This window comes from Prionailurus bengalensis, chromosome D4 (assembly GCF_016509475.1).
Source record: "Prionailurus bengalensis isolate Pbe53 chromosome D4, Fcat_Pben_1.1_paternal_pri, whole genome shotgun sequence".
Classification (NCBI taxonomy): Eukaryota; Metazoa; Chordata; class Mammalia; order Carnivora; family Felidae; genus Prionailurus; species Prionailurus bengalensis.
In genome coordinates, this window is record NC_057359.1 from 65,954,653 (window position 1) to 65,967,383 (window position 12,731).

Here is a 12,731-nt window from a genome sequence, read left to right on the forward strand (position 1 = left end):
TCTCTGCCCCTGCCCTGCTCTTGCTCTCTCTATCTCTCTCAAAAATAAATAAACATTTTTTAAAAATTTAAAAAAATATACTCCAATCTTATTTCCTCTACCTCCTCTATTCTCCCCTGCCACATAAAACTCCTATATATACATACTAATATTGATTACTTATTTGTCTACATTAATCCATTACAAGTAAATAATTACATATTTTAAGCAATTTTAGAGATTATCACATTGACTGTAAGAAATCAACAGAATTTTCTCTTGCTCAATCTCTCATCTTGCTGTTGTTTCATTCTTCCTTGTACTTAAAATTGCCTTCACAATTCCTTGCCTCCCTGGGCTGCTCTAATCTTTATGGCTTATACACTTCCAGAAACTGAAAATGAAATAACTTCTTAGCCTTTTTTATTTTATTGAACAAATATTTATCAGAGTGTATAATATACCCGGTAGCACCATTTTTCTAGCTAGGTCTCCTAAGACAAGGGAAATAAAAGCAAAGAGAAATGTTTGGGACACATCAAAGTAAAAAAAACTTCTGCACAGCAGAGGAAACCATCAATAAAACTAAAAGGCAATTTCCCGAATTGGAGAAGGTATTTGCAAATGACATATTCAATAAAGGGTTAGTATAAAAAAATATACAAAGAACTTATACAACTCAATACCCAAAAAACCATAAAGAATCTAATAAAAACATGGGCAGAAGATATGAATAGACATTTCTCCAAAGAAGACATGCAGATGGCCAAAAGACACATGAAAAGATGTTCAACATCATTCATCATCAGGAGAATGCAAATCAAAACCACCATGAGATATCCATATCACACCAGTCAAAATGGCTACAATCAACAACACAAGAGACAACTAAGTGTTGGTGAGGATGTGGAGAAAAAGGAACTCCCATGCACTGTTGGTGGGAATGCAACTTGGTGAACCCATTGTGGAAAACAGTATGGAGGTTCCTCAAAAAATTAAAAATAAGACTACTGGGTATTCACAAAAAACGAAACAAAACAAAAAATACGAATTCAAAGGGATACATGCACCCTATGTTTATCGCAGCATTATTTACAATAGCTACACTACAGAAGCAGTCCAAGTGTCCATAGACAGATGAATGGATAAAGAAGAAGTAGTATATATAAACAATGGAATATTACTCAGCCATAAAAAGACTGAAATCTTGCCATTTGCAACCACATGGATAAGCTAGAGAGTATATAATGCTTAGTGAAATAAGTCAGTCAAAGACAAATACCATATGATCTCACTCACATGTGGAATTTAAGACACAAAACAAATGAGCAAAAGAAAGAGAGAGAGAGAGAGAGAAAGAGACAAACCAAGAAATAGACTCTTAACTATAGAGAACAAACTGATGGTTACCAGAAGGAAGGTTGGTAGAGGGATAGGGGCAACAGGGGATGGGGATTAAAGAGTACACTTATCAAGGTGAAAAAAAAAATAAAATGAAATGGAAAAAGAGATTAGAAAAAAAAAAGGAGAGTGTACAATATATCAGCCCTGTGATAGATGCTGAGTATATACTTGAAAATAAAACTCACACAATCCTTTAACTCTTAGAGCTTACATTCACTGGAGGAGAGAGGTAATAAGCAATTAAACAAACGAATGTTTATAAAATATTGAATTGTAAAATTTTCTATTAAAAAATGGAGAGTAATAAAAATAAAAATAAAAAAATTCCAACCTCTCTGTATCCCCTCTCACTCTTAGTTTTGGAGACCTCTAATTAACCCTTTCCCCAATCTGTCACTTTATACTAGTATCTCTACCTTTAGCCCTGCTCCTTCTCCTCAAGTTGTCTCTCTCTGTCTTCTAAAAGCTTCCAAAAATATGCTTTATATTAATTCACCCAATTAACTTTAATAAAATGGAAGTTATTTACATGAAATTAAATAGTATCATATTGGCAACAATGAAAAAAAGACAGGAATTTGATTTGTGAAACATCATGGTACAATCCCTGGACTTCCAAGCTTGTAATGTTCTAAAAATTCACATCCACAATTCCATCTGGATAGAGAACTATCAGCCAAACCGGGCCAGATTTACACATTCTTTTTAGAACTGGTGCTGAAAAAGTAATTTCAAACATTTAAACTCAGCATTACTTTTTAAAACTTGAAGTAGGAAGTGGGCAAGTATAATTGAAGTACACTAATGACTTTCAGTGGAGCTTTAACCTACATTAATCAGAAGTGTTCTCATTGTTTGCGAATGGACTTTATAGAAATGGCTTTGCAAGGTTTTGCTTACCCATTCTGGCAGTTGGAAGCAGCATAATTTATTTGCAAAGCATCCTTTATGCAAACTATATCCATTCCCCAAATGTTCCCTTGAATTAAATAAGGCAAGAGTGTAGACAGAATAAATTAAAGAAAATCATAGCATGCAAATATTATAGAAGGAATTAATTAAAACCCGCATGGCATTTGGCCAGAAAAAGAGAAGGAGAAACTAATAAGTATATTCAAGTACAGGAAAAAATAACTTTAGATGATATTTGGAGGAAATGAAATGTTGAAAGTGATAGAGAATAGCTGAAACTGGCATTATTATAAAGGAAACAAGACTATTTTACCAAAACAGGAATAAACAGAATTCCAAATTAAATATGACAACAATATTATATAAGTCTACAGTTAAATATAAAAGAGGAAAGAGGATTTTCTTCTAAGAAATTACCACAAATTGCATTCAACTAAGATGCAGTTGTAGTATATCTTATAGGAAGTTGTAGTATATCTTATACCTATCTTATAGGTAGTATATCTTTAATAAAAGAGGTTTTTAGGTCTCCTATGATATACTCAATTTCATTTCAGAGGTATAATTACAATTATTAAATAAGAAACTTTTAAAAAAAGGGTTCACTGTACCTCCTTGAAGAATTCTACCTGAACATTTCTGGGTAAAGTCAAAATGGTTATGCATTCTTCTAAAATAATTAAGGAATTGAGTCTATGGGATTGTTAGATCTTCTGGTTAACGAGGTTTTAGACAATCCTTTGTATATCAAGCCTATGTAATAATTTCCCTGAATGTAAGTATTAAATAAATTCATGGTCTAGTGGTGGAGATGTTCAAGTAAGTGGCTGATTATAGTACAATGTGATATGAAGTACAAGAGAGTTTTATAAGTTGCTGGAGAGCAGAGGAGGAATTCCTAACCTAGGCTTGGAGGAGTCAGGGAAGATTGCAAAACTGGTATACTTGCAATAAGTCTTAAAAGATTACCAAGAATGTAAAGTTGCGAAGGACGTTTTAGACTAAGAGAGAGCACATCCAAAGCCACAGAGGTGTGAAGGTCCCTGCCCAGCTGCTTCCCAATATTTGGCAATGTTTGAGCATGAGAGGAATTGAGGAAAAAGTAAAAATGAAACTAGAAATTAGAGCATAGAAATTAGAGTATAGGCCAAAACAAACACTTGCAGTTAAGTGGACTTTCATATTATAGCCTCTGCTATAATGTATATAAGAATAATACATAAATTGCATTAATCCTAACCCATGTTGTATATAGTCTTCTAGATCTAGAAACTGGACTTGTAATTCTATATAAATGTTATCCATATATTGTCTTATAGTTTCTTTCTCTTAAAGTAAATAAAATGTTTGAGTTGTCAATGTAGCTATATTTTTAAAAATTGTATCCTATAGGAAAGGCTACCCACATTTATGTATATCTTGCAGATTATAGTACAATGTGATCACAAAGTAACGTGATTACAAACTAATCAGAATCATGCAGAATATTTGTTAAAAATTTAGATTCCTGGCATTAAACAATAATATAAGAATCCCAGGGCCCAAGAATTTGCCTTTCAGCAAGCTCTCCAGATTCTTCTGATATGGCCTCATAACAACACATGGACATTCTTTATCTAAAGAATGCTCAGTGTGGGGCGCCTGGGTGGCTCAGTCGGTTAGGCGGCCGACTTCGGTTCAGGTCATGATCTCATGGTCTGTGAGTTCGAGCCCCACTTCGGGCTCTGTGCTGACAGCTCAGAGCCTGGAGCCTGTTTCGGATTCTGTGTCTCCCTCTCTCTGACCCTCCCCCATTCATGCTCTGTCTCTCTCTGTCTCAAAAATAAATAAACGTTAAAAAAAATTTTTTTTTTATTTTTTTTTTTTTAAATTTTTTTTAACGTTTATTTATTTTTGGGACAGAGAGAGACACAGCATGAATGGGGGAGGGGCAGAGAGAGAGGGAGACACAGAATTGGAAACGGGCTCCAGGCTCTGAGCCATCAGCCCAGAGCCTGACGCGGGGCTCGAACTCACGGACCGCAAGATCGTGACCTGGTTGAAGCCGGACGCTTAACCGACTGCGCCACCCAGGCGCCCCAAAAAATTTTTTTTTTTAAAAAGAATGCTCAGTGCAAATGAAAAGATCTATTTTTAAAAAATTTTTAATGTTTATTATTTTTTTATTTTTGAGAAAGAGAGATAGAGTGTGAGCCGGGAAGGGGTAGAGAGAGAGGGAGACACAGAATCTGAAGAAGGCTCCAGGCTCCAACCTGTCAGCACAGAGCCTGACGCGGGGTTCAAACCCATGGACCGCGAGATCATGACTTGGGCCAAACATGGGCATTTAATCGGCTGAGCCACCCAGGGGCCCCTGAAAAGATCCATTCTCTTTCCACTATGTATACTGAATAGGAAGCTGAGATCATAAGACTTTAAAATTAGAACCTACTTGATGATAGAGGACCTAATTCTGTCCTAATTAATTTCTGTCTAATTCCTTTAGATTGGAAGTCACTCACTGAAAGAAAACCGATAAGCAACAGAGAGTCAAGCACTTCGGCGTGTCAAACACCATGATCTAGCTCTGACTTACAAGCTACCAATCTTATCCTCTGGCCAATGTGTTACTAGTCACAAAACCAAATAAAAAAACCTAACACACTGCATTTCTTACCATTCTATGGTCTTACAGAACTTTTTCGTAAGTTAATGCCTTTGTAGGACTTGAGTCCACTGCCTAAAAAGCCTAATTAGATCTTGAGCTATTGAAAAAATTCAGCCTATATAGTAATTTTTTTTAGTTTTTATTTAAATTCCAGTTTGTTAATATACAGTATAATGTTAGTTTCAAGTGTAGAATTTACTGATGCAACGCTTACATACAACATTTGGTGCTCATCACAACAAGTGTACCCTTAATCCCCATCCTTTCACTCATCTCTCCACTCTGTTAACTATCAGTTTGTTCTCTGCAGTTAAAAGTTTGTTTCTTGGTTTGCCTCGCTCTCCCTCTTTTTGTCTCTTTGCTCATTTTTTTTTTTTGTTTCCTAAAGTCCACATATGAATGAGATCATATGGCATTTGTCTTTCTCTGACTGACTTATTTTGCTTAGCATTATACCCTCTAGCTCCATGTTGTTGCAAATGCCAAGACTCCACTCTTTTTTATGGCTAAGAAATATTCCACTTAATAGTAAATTTAGTAGCCCTTCAGAGACACCAAGTAAATGGACTCAACTTTCAATGTATTTGTGAAAAGGCTGCCAGTGTAGAAGGCACTAGGCATACTAAGCCACAGATGATCAACCCAGCCCAACCACAGTTGAGCTAATTAATAGTTTAAAATCTTTTAGTTCAATGGAGATCTATTAAGAAATTCTAAATGAATTCAATTACTTGATATTAAATTTTGTATTCCATTGTCTTAATTGGTGAAATCTATTCCACAGTAACATCTAGGTTATTTGCAATGTAGTTTCCTTCACCAGAAAGTTATTGTACTAGTAAAGGACAGACTCTCTATTAAAACTCATTTAATAAATCAGAGAAAGACAGTAGACAATACCATAAACAGCATGAATCTTAGAGTCAGGTAAGTCTAGATTCAAGCCATAAATATATCACTATGTGACTTTGAGTAAGTTACTTTATTATCCTGAGCTTCCAATATTTCACCTGTCAAATGGAAATTGTTTCACAGGGCAAACAGCTAATTAGATAATTAAACATACGGGAAATTGCCCAGCTTATTGGCTAACTCATAATAATCACTCACAAATTTGTTACTGCTGTTGTTATAACAGTTGCATCAGGAACAGGTCCTTCCCATTACAGAGCCTGGAAGAGCTTAGAGGCACAAAGGATGTTAGCCAAATGAGCCCAGCTTTACACAGAGAATCTTAACAGAACACTTAACTGGCATGCTAGGATGTGTATTATCAAAACGTTTCTCATAAACTAGAAAAAATTATAAGGAGAACTTACCCCATCCACACATTTTTTAAATTGGTAGGTCTTCTTTAAAGATAAAAAGTCTGGGGCGCTTGGGTTGCTCAGTTGGTTAGGCGTCCAACTTTGACTCAGGTCAGAGCTCACGGTTCTTGAGTTCGAGCCCCACATCGGGCTCAGTGCTGACAGCTCAGAGCCTGGAGCCTGCTTTGGATTCTGTGTGTGTGTCTCTCTCTCTGCCTCCGCCCTGCTCGTGCTCTGTCTCTGTCTGTCAAAAATAAAAATACATTTTAAAAAATATTTAAAGATAAAAAGTCTGTTCTGTTTCTGAGAAAATTTGGATTAAAGTCACATACTAATCAATGGATGTTCATGATTAGAACATGGGGACTCTGAAAGAAGCACTTGTCAGAGACGAGGACAAGCACTGGGCCCTAGCAGGGCCTCAGAACCTGGTGAGCTTATAGAACACGGAGACTGGCCCTAGAGTTTCCTGCCCCCCCTTAAAAAAAACAGTTTTAGGGGCACCTGGGTGGCTCAGTCGGTTAAGCGTCCAACTTCGGCTTAGGTCATGATCTCGCGATTTGTGAGTTTGAGCCCCACATCGGGCTTTGTGCTGACAGCCCAGAGCCTGGAGCTTGCTTTGGATTCTGTGTCTCCCACTCTCTCTGCCCCTCCCATGCTCATGCTCTGTCTTTCTCTCTCAATAATAAATAAACATTTTTTAAAAATTAAAAACAAAAACAGTTTTATTGGGGTGCCTGGGTGGCTCAGTCAGTTAGGCATCCAAGTCTTGGTTTTGGCTCAGGTCATGATCTCACATGTTCACAAGATCATGTTCACTATTAGTGCAGAGCTGCTTAGGATTCTTTCTCTCCCCCTCTCTTTGCCCCTCCCACTTGTGCACCTGTGCATGCACGCATTCTCACTCTCTCAAAATAAATAAACATTTAAAAAACAGCTTTATTGAGGGGTGCCTGGGTGGTCCAGTTGGTTACGCATCTGACTTCAGCTCAGGTCATGATCTCACCGTTGTGAGTTCGAGCCCCAGGTCGGGCTCTGTGCTGACAGCTCAGAGCCTGGACCCTGCTTCAGATTCTGTGTCTCCCTCTCTCTCTCTGCCCCTTTCCCACTCATGCTCTGTCTCTCTCTGTCTCTCAAAAATGAAAGACGTTAAAAAAAATTTTTATAAAAATTTTTTTAAACAGCTTTATTGAGATATAATTGATATATAAGAAATTGCACATATTTAAAGTATACAACTTGATGAGATTTGACACACATATATATATATATACCCATGGAACTATCACTGTAATCCAAGAAATAACTATATGCATCACCTCCAAAGTTTCATCCTTTTCAGTCCCAGAAATTTGAATTTGTAAGTGTGCCAAGAGTTAACTGGTCTCTTAGGGACCTGTTCATAACAGCCAAATTCTCAAGAGATAGATGGTAAAGCAGACACCAGCAGATTTGTTAATTTACAATGGAAGACTGAATATTTCTAACAAACTCAGAGCACTCTTTACCCAGTATTAGAAACAAGATACTTTAGTAGTTCAGAAATGGATGTGTCATCAGAAGTTTGCTCAGTAACAAAGAATCAGATGCTTCTGAGGAATATTTCAACAAAGAGATAAAAAAGCTAATGGTCTCTCCTTGTCCCCCCAATCTTCTTCACTTTTGTAGTGGTCAGACTCTGTGCCTTCTAGGTTAAAGTGCTTCTATTCTAAAGTTTATTTATTTATTTGGTATTTATTTGGGGAGGGGAGGAGGGCAGAAAGTGAAGGAGAGAGAAAATCCCAAGCAGGCTCTGTGCTGTCAGTGCAGAGCCTGATGCAGACCTCGGTCCCATGAACCATGAGATCATGAGCTGAGCAGAAACCAAGATTCAGATGCTTAAGCGACTGAGTTACCAGGGTGCCCTCTGTTTCTATTTTAAACAAAATTTCTCCTTTTCTAGACTCAAGCAGATAAGACTCCTTTTTTGTTCATAGGGATGTGCATACTGCAGATGATTCAGTGACAACTTTCTTTTGTTATATCTTTGTCACTTTAGTAAGGCTTGGACATTGTCCAGAAAATAGTCATTTATCTTTGCCCTTGTTTGTAAACTCTATGGCTATGTCTGGATATGATTAAGCTCTTGGATATTGTATGTTGAGTCCTATGAGATACCCTCATGGAGGATTTTATCTACCTATGGCATTGAAGTCACCTTGCCATGGCTCCTACAGAAATGGTAACACCAATACTTGCTGGTCCCACTAAGACACATAAAACATTTTCATTTTGCACTGCAAAAAGACTAGCAACTTGGACTCTAATATGACTTCATAGTGAATACTGCAGTCATTTCTCAAGGATATGTGGTGTTATGGGTAGTCTCCTCTTCCTCTTCACCTTTGGTAGATGATTTACAGAAATATTTAAATGTGTTTCAGCAAGTTAAACATGTCAGCGCATGTCAAAACACTTAAATTAGGGGCGCCTGGGTGGCGCAGTCGGTTAAGTGTCCGACTTCAGCCAGGTCACGATCTCGCGGTCCGTGAGTTCGAGCCCCGCGTCGGGCTCTGGGCTGATGGCTCGCAGCCTGGAGCCTGTTTCCGATTCTGTGTCTCCCTCTCTCTCTGCCCCTCCCCTGTTCATGCTCTGTCTCTCTCTGTCCCAAAAATAAATAAACGTTGAAAAAAAAAATTAAAAAAAAAAACACTTAAATTATAATGCGAATCTATGACCTTACCACAAACATGATGTCAATATCAAAAGACCTCTTGCTGTAATTAATGTCTTCCATGAATTGAGTCTCTTTGAAATGACTTTTTACCAAGCTCTTAAACAAGTTAGCCACTGCACATATTTCCTAATTGAAACATTCCTGGCATTAATTTTTATTAATTAATTCTTTAAAATAAAGAATTTTAGGGGCGCCTGGGTGGCGCAGTCGGTTAAGCATCCGACTTCAGCCAGGTCACGATCTCGCGGTCCGTGAGTTCGATCCCCGCGTCAGGCTCTGGGCTGATGGCTCGGAGCCTGGCGCCTGTTTCCGATTCTGTGTCTCCCTCTCTCTCTGCCCCTCCCCCGTTCATGCTCTGTCTCTCTCTGTCCCAAAAGTAAATAAACGTTGAAAAAAAAAAAATTAAAATAAAGAATTTTAAAGGCTAGAAATTATGATCTTTTTCACAGAGGGAAGAATTTTGTTTCTAATAAAAGCTTAATAAAAAAATTTGTCCCTATTAATAGATAATTAAATAGAGAATTAAATTTTGTATCAATATGTCAAGATAAATTATCATTTTTGAATACCAAACAAAGTTCAGAAAAGAAAGTGGTATCGTAAGTCTGGACATTTGGTACCTAGTAGGAATTCAAGTAATGCTGACAGCTTTAACCCTGTCATCATGTGTAAAGTTTTGATTATAAAATAATTTTCATGGCTTTTGATTTGAGATTACTTTTTGGATTTACCTTTCAATGTCAAATTAAAACATAGTTACTAAACAGTGGCTAAGAGAGTAAATACTATGTGTTAGTCACCAGCACAATGTTAGCCATCATGGTGAATGAAGAAGTGAGGGCTACACAGCATTTAAACTTATTCCATGATATACAATCTTCCAGGCTTGTTGATTTGCAAATCTGCAACTTTGATTTGATTTGATTTTGCAGACCATGCTTCAATTATGTGTGTCAATTTCTAAATTGAAAATAATAAAATCAATATTAAAAATATCTGGACTTGTAGTCTTCTGTGACTTGCCCAATAATCATTTGTCAAATAAATTGTTGATCTTTTGAACAGTATTTAATAAGGCTTCCAATTCCAAAACTACTGTGTTAACTGTTTTTAACTGGTTTGGTTATACAGTCAGTGAATGTGTATTCATGTTGTACTCAATGCTGGGAATAATGTGAGCGAAAACAAATGAGTTGCCGTTTTGACTCTGCATGACTCCTTGAAAGCTTAGACTGTATCTTCGACTAGCATCTGGACCTCCATTTTTGGCTGGGTCCCATTACAAGGCCTCCTATTACTATTTTTAGGAATATAATTTGCCTAGCAGTTCTTCATCCAGCTCTTCAGTTGTATTTTCTTACAACAGTGGGTGCCACCCTTGCTACATTGACAGAGCGCCTAAAAAATATGGTATTCTCTGCAGAAGCATAGTTGATCTGGAATACAAATTCAGAAGAATTTTTCTGCAGAAATATGACTCCATTTCATGAACAAATTACATAATTACAATCAGGGATACATTGTTTCAGATATTAAAAAGCTGTTGGATGAAGCAAATTTGAGAGCTTTAAAAATAAACTCAAGCCAGTGAAAGAAGAGTTAAGTATTTAAATAATATCTGGGAATGCTGATGAGTTGAAGAATTAATGAGCACATTAAGGTTAATAGAGGACATTTAAGAGTTGTCCTTTATTTGGGAAGAGGACACTAATCATGATGACAATCATACTCAGCAGATATGAGGTTTTCTCCAGGTGTTCTGGCCACCCTCACTTGCCTGACTCATAAACCTGGCCAGCGTGGTCAAAGAGGATTAGAAAAAGAGACAATCACAAAGTACGAGAATTTTCCCCAAGCTAGCATGATATCCCCATACCACATGCTTAGTTTCTGACACAAGTCCTGGATTTTGGCATTGGTCTTAGAAGATACTCAGGTTGTTTTTCATCCTGCTATAATGCACATTTGTGTATTCAGTTTGTTGAATGAGCTCAACTATTTGGGGTGATTCTCCTGAAGACAGAGATCATGCCTTAACCAGCTCAAAGTTCTTTGTGCTAAAAACTGAGATTTCATGTGGAAAGTATTCTTCAAAAGTTTGTTGTATGTATGAACAAACGAAACATTTTTCAGGTGCCTGGGTGTTTCAGTCAGTTAAGTGTCAGACTCTTGATTTTGGCTCAGGTCATGATCTCACGGTTTGTGAGATCAAGTCCCATGTGGAACTCTGTGCTGATGTCACAGAGCTTGCTTGGGATTATCTCTCTCTCCCTCTCTCTCTCTCTCTGCCCCTCCCATGCTCTCTCTCTCTCAAAATAAATACCTAAACTTAAAAAAAAAAGATTTTTTTCCAACTATACATAATGTAAATAATGCATCTTGTGAAGTCAAATCTATTTCAACACCAAAAGTCCAGTTACAATATAACCATGGTTGACTCATGGGCTCACTAAAGCAAAGTCACTCACTAATATCCTGTTTTTGAGCATTCTTCCTCATGGTCAGTTTGGCTGCTATAGGTCACACTATTCCCTAATAGGCTTCATCTTGGATAGCACATGGCATACTGAATGACATTACAAGGAGCACCTTGCCTTGTCTATGAGGTAAGCAAAATGTTTTAGAATATCTGCTATAGAAACCTTAGCTATTCATAATTTAATGAGGAAGTATGTGGTCATTTTTTGTTTGAAACATGAAATTTGAGTGCTAATACTTTGATAAGTTATAAACTTCTACCCTTTCCTACTTTCATGCCCCTCCTATTTTCTACTCATTCAGTATTTGCCAGCCATGTACCATATGAAAACTCAACATCATTGTGTGAAAAAATAATAATGAAGAGGGAAGAGAGGACAGAAGGAAAGGGAAAAAGAAAGATATCATTTACCATTGCTTCATAGCATGATTTTTATATTCTTTGATACATTTTCTCTACATTTCTATGCAGAAAAATGTTGGCCGTCTCATGATATTTAACAGCACCCTCCTTCAAAGGAAATAGACCAAAAAAATACTTAAAATGTCCTCTTGGGAAATAGTTTTAAATTCTCATGTTATTAATTGAATTGTGTCCCCTAAATATTAATCTGTTGAAGTCCTAACCCCCTGTATCCCAGAACGTGACCTTATTTGGAAATAGGGTCTTTGCAGATGTAATTAGTTAATATGAGGTCATACTGGCATAGGGTGGACCCCTAACCCAATATGACTGGTATCCTTATAAAAAGGGGAAATCTGGTAGGATTCAGCCATAGAAGAATGGAATTGTAGTGTCCAGAATGGCTTTGTTCAAATGCCTTGTTCTTTCCACATGGTGGCTTGGGCAAAACAGTCCGACTTCGTCCATGGTGGCTTAGGGCTCCAATACAAGTGTTCCAAGAGCAGGGAGATGGAAGCTGACATGCTTTTATAAGGCCTGGGCTCCAAAAATGGCCCAACATCGCATCTTTAATATTTTATCAGTCAGAGCAAGTACATAACCTGCTCAGAACTCAAAGGGAGGCAACACAGACCCACATCTTAATTGGGAAGCGTTTCTAAAAATCTTCACCCTAACTTAATGTGCTACATGACTCTTATCAAAAATTATTTCCATATGTACTTAGAAAAACCATTACATTAATTACAATTCACTGATCATTTTAATTTTTCAAAATCATTTTTTAGGCAAGGATTTATTAATTAAGAGATTAAACATCTTTCAAGTCCCCTGCCTTATCCCCTTCAGTCAGCATTTATATGTCTCATTATATCCAATGTGTGC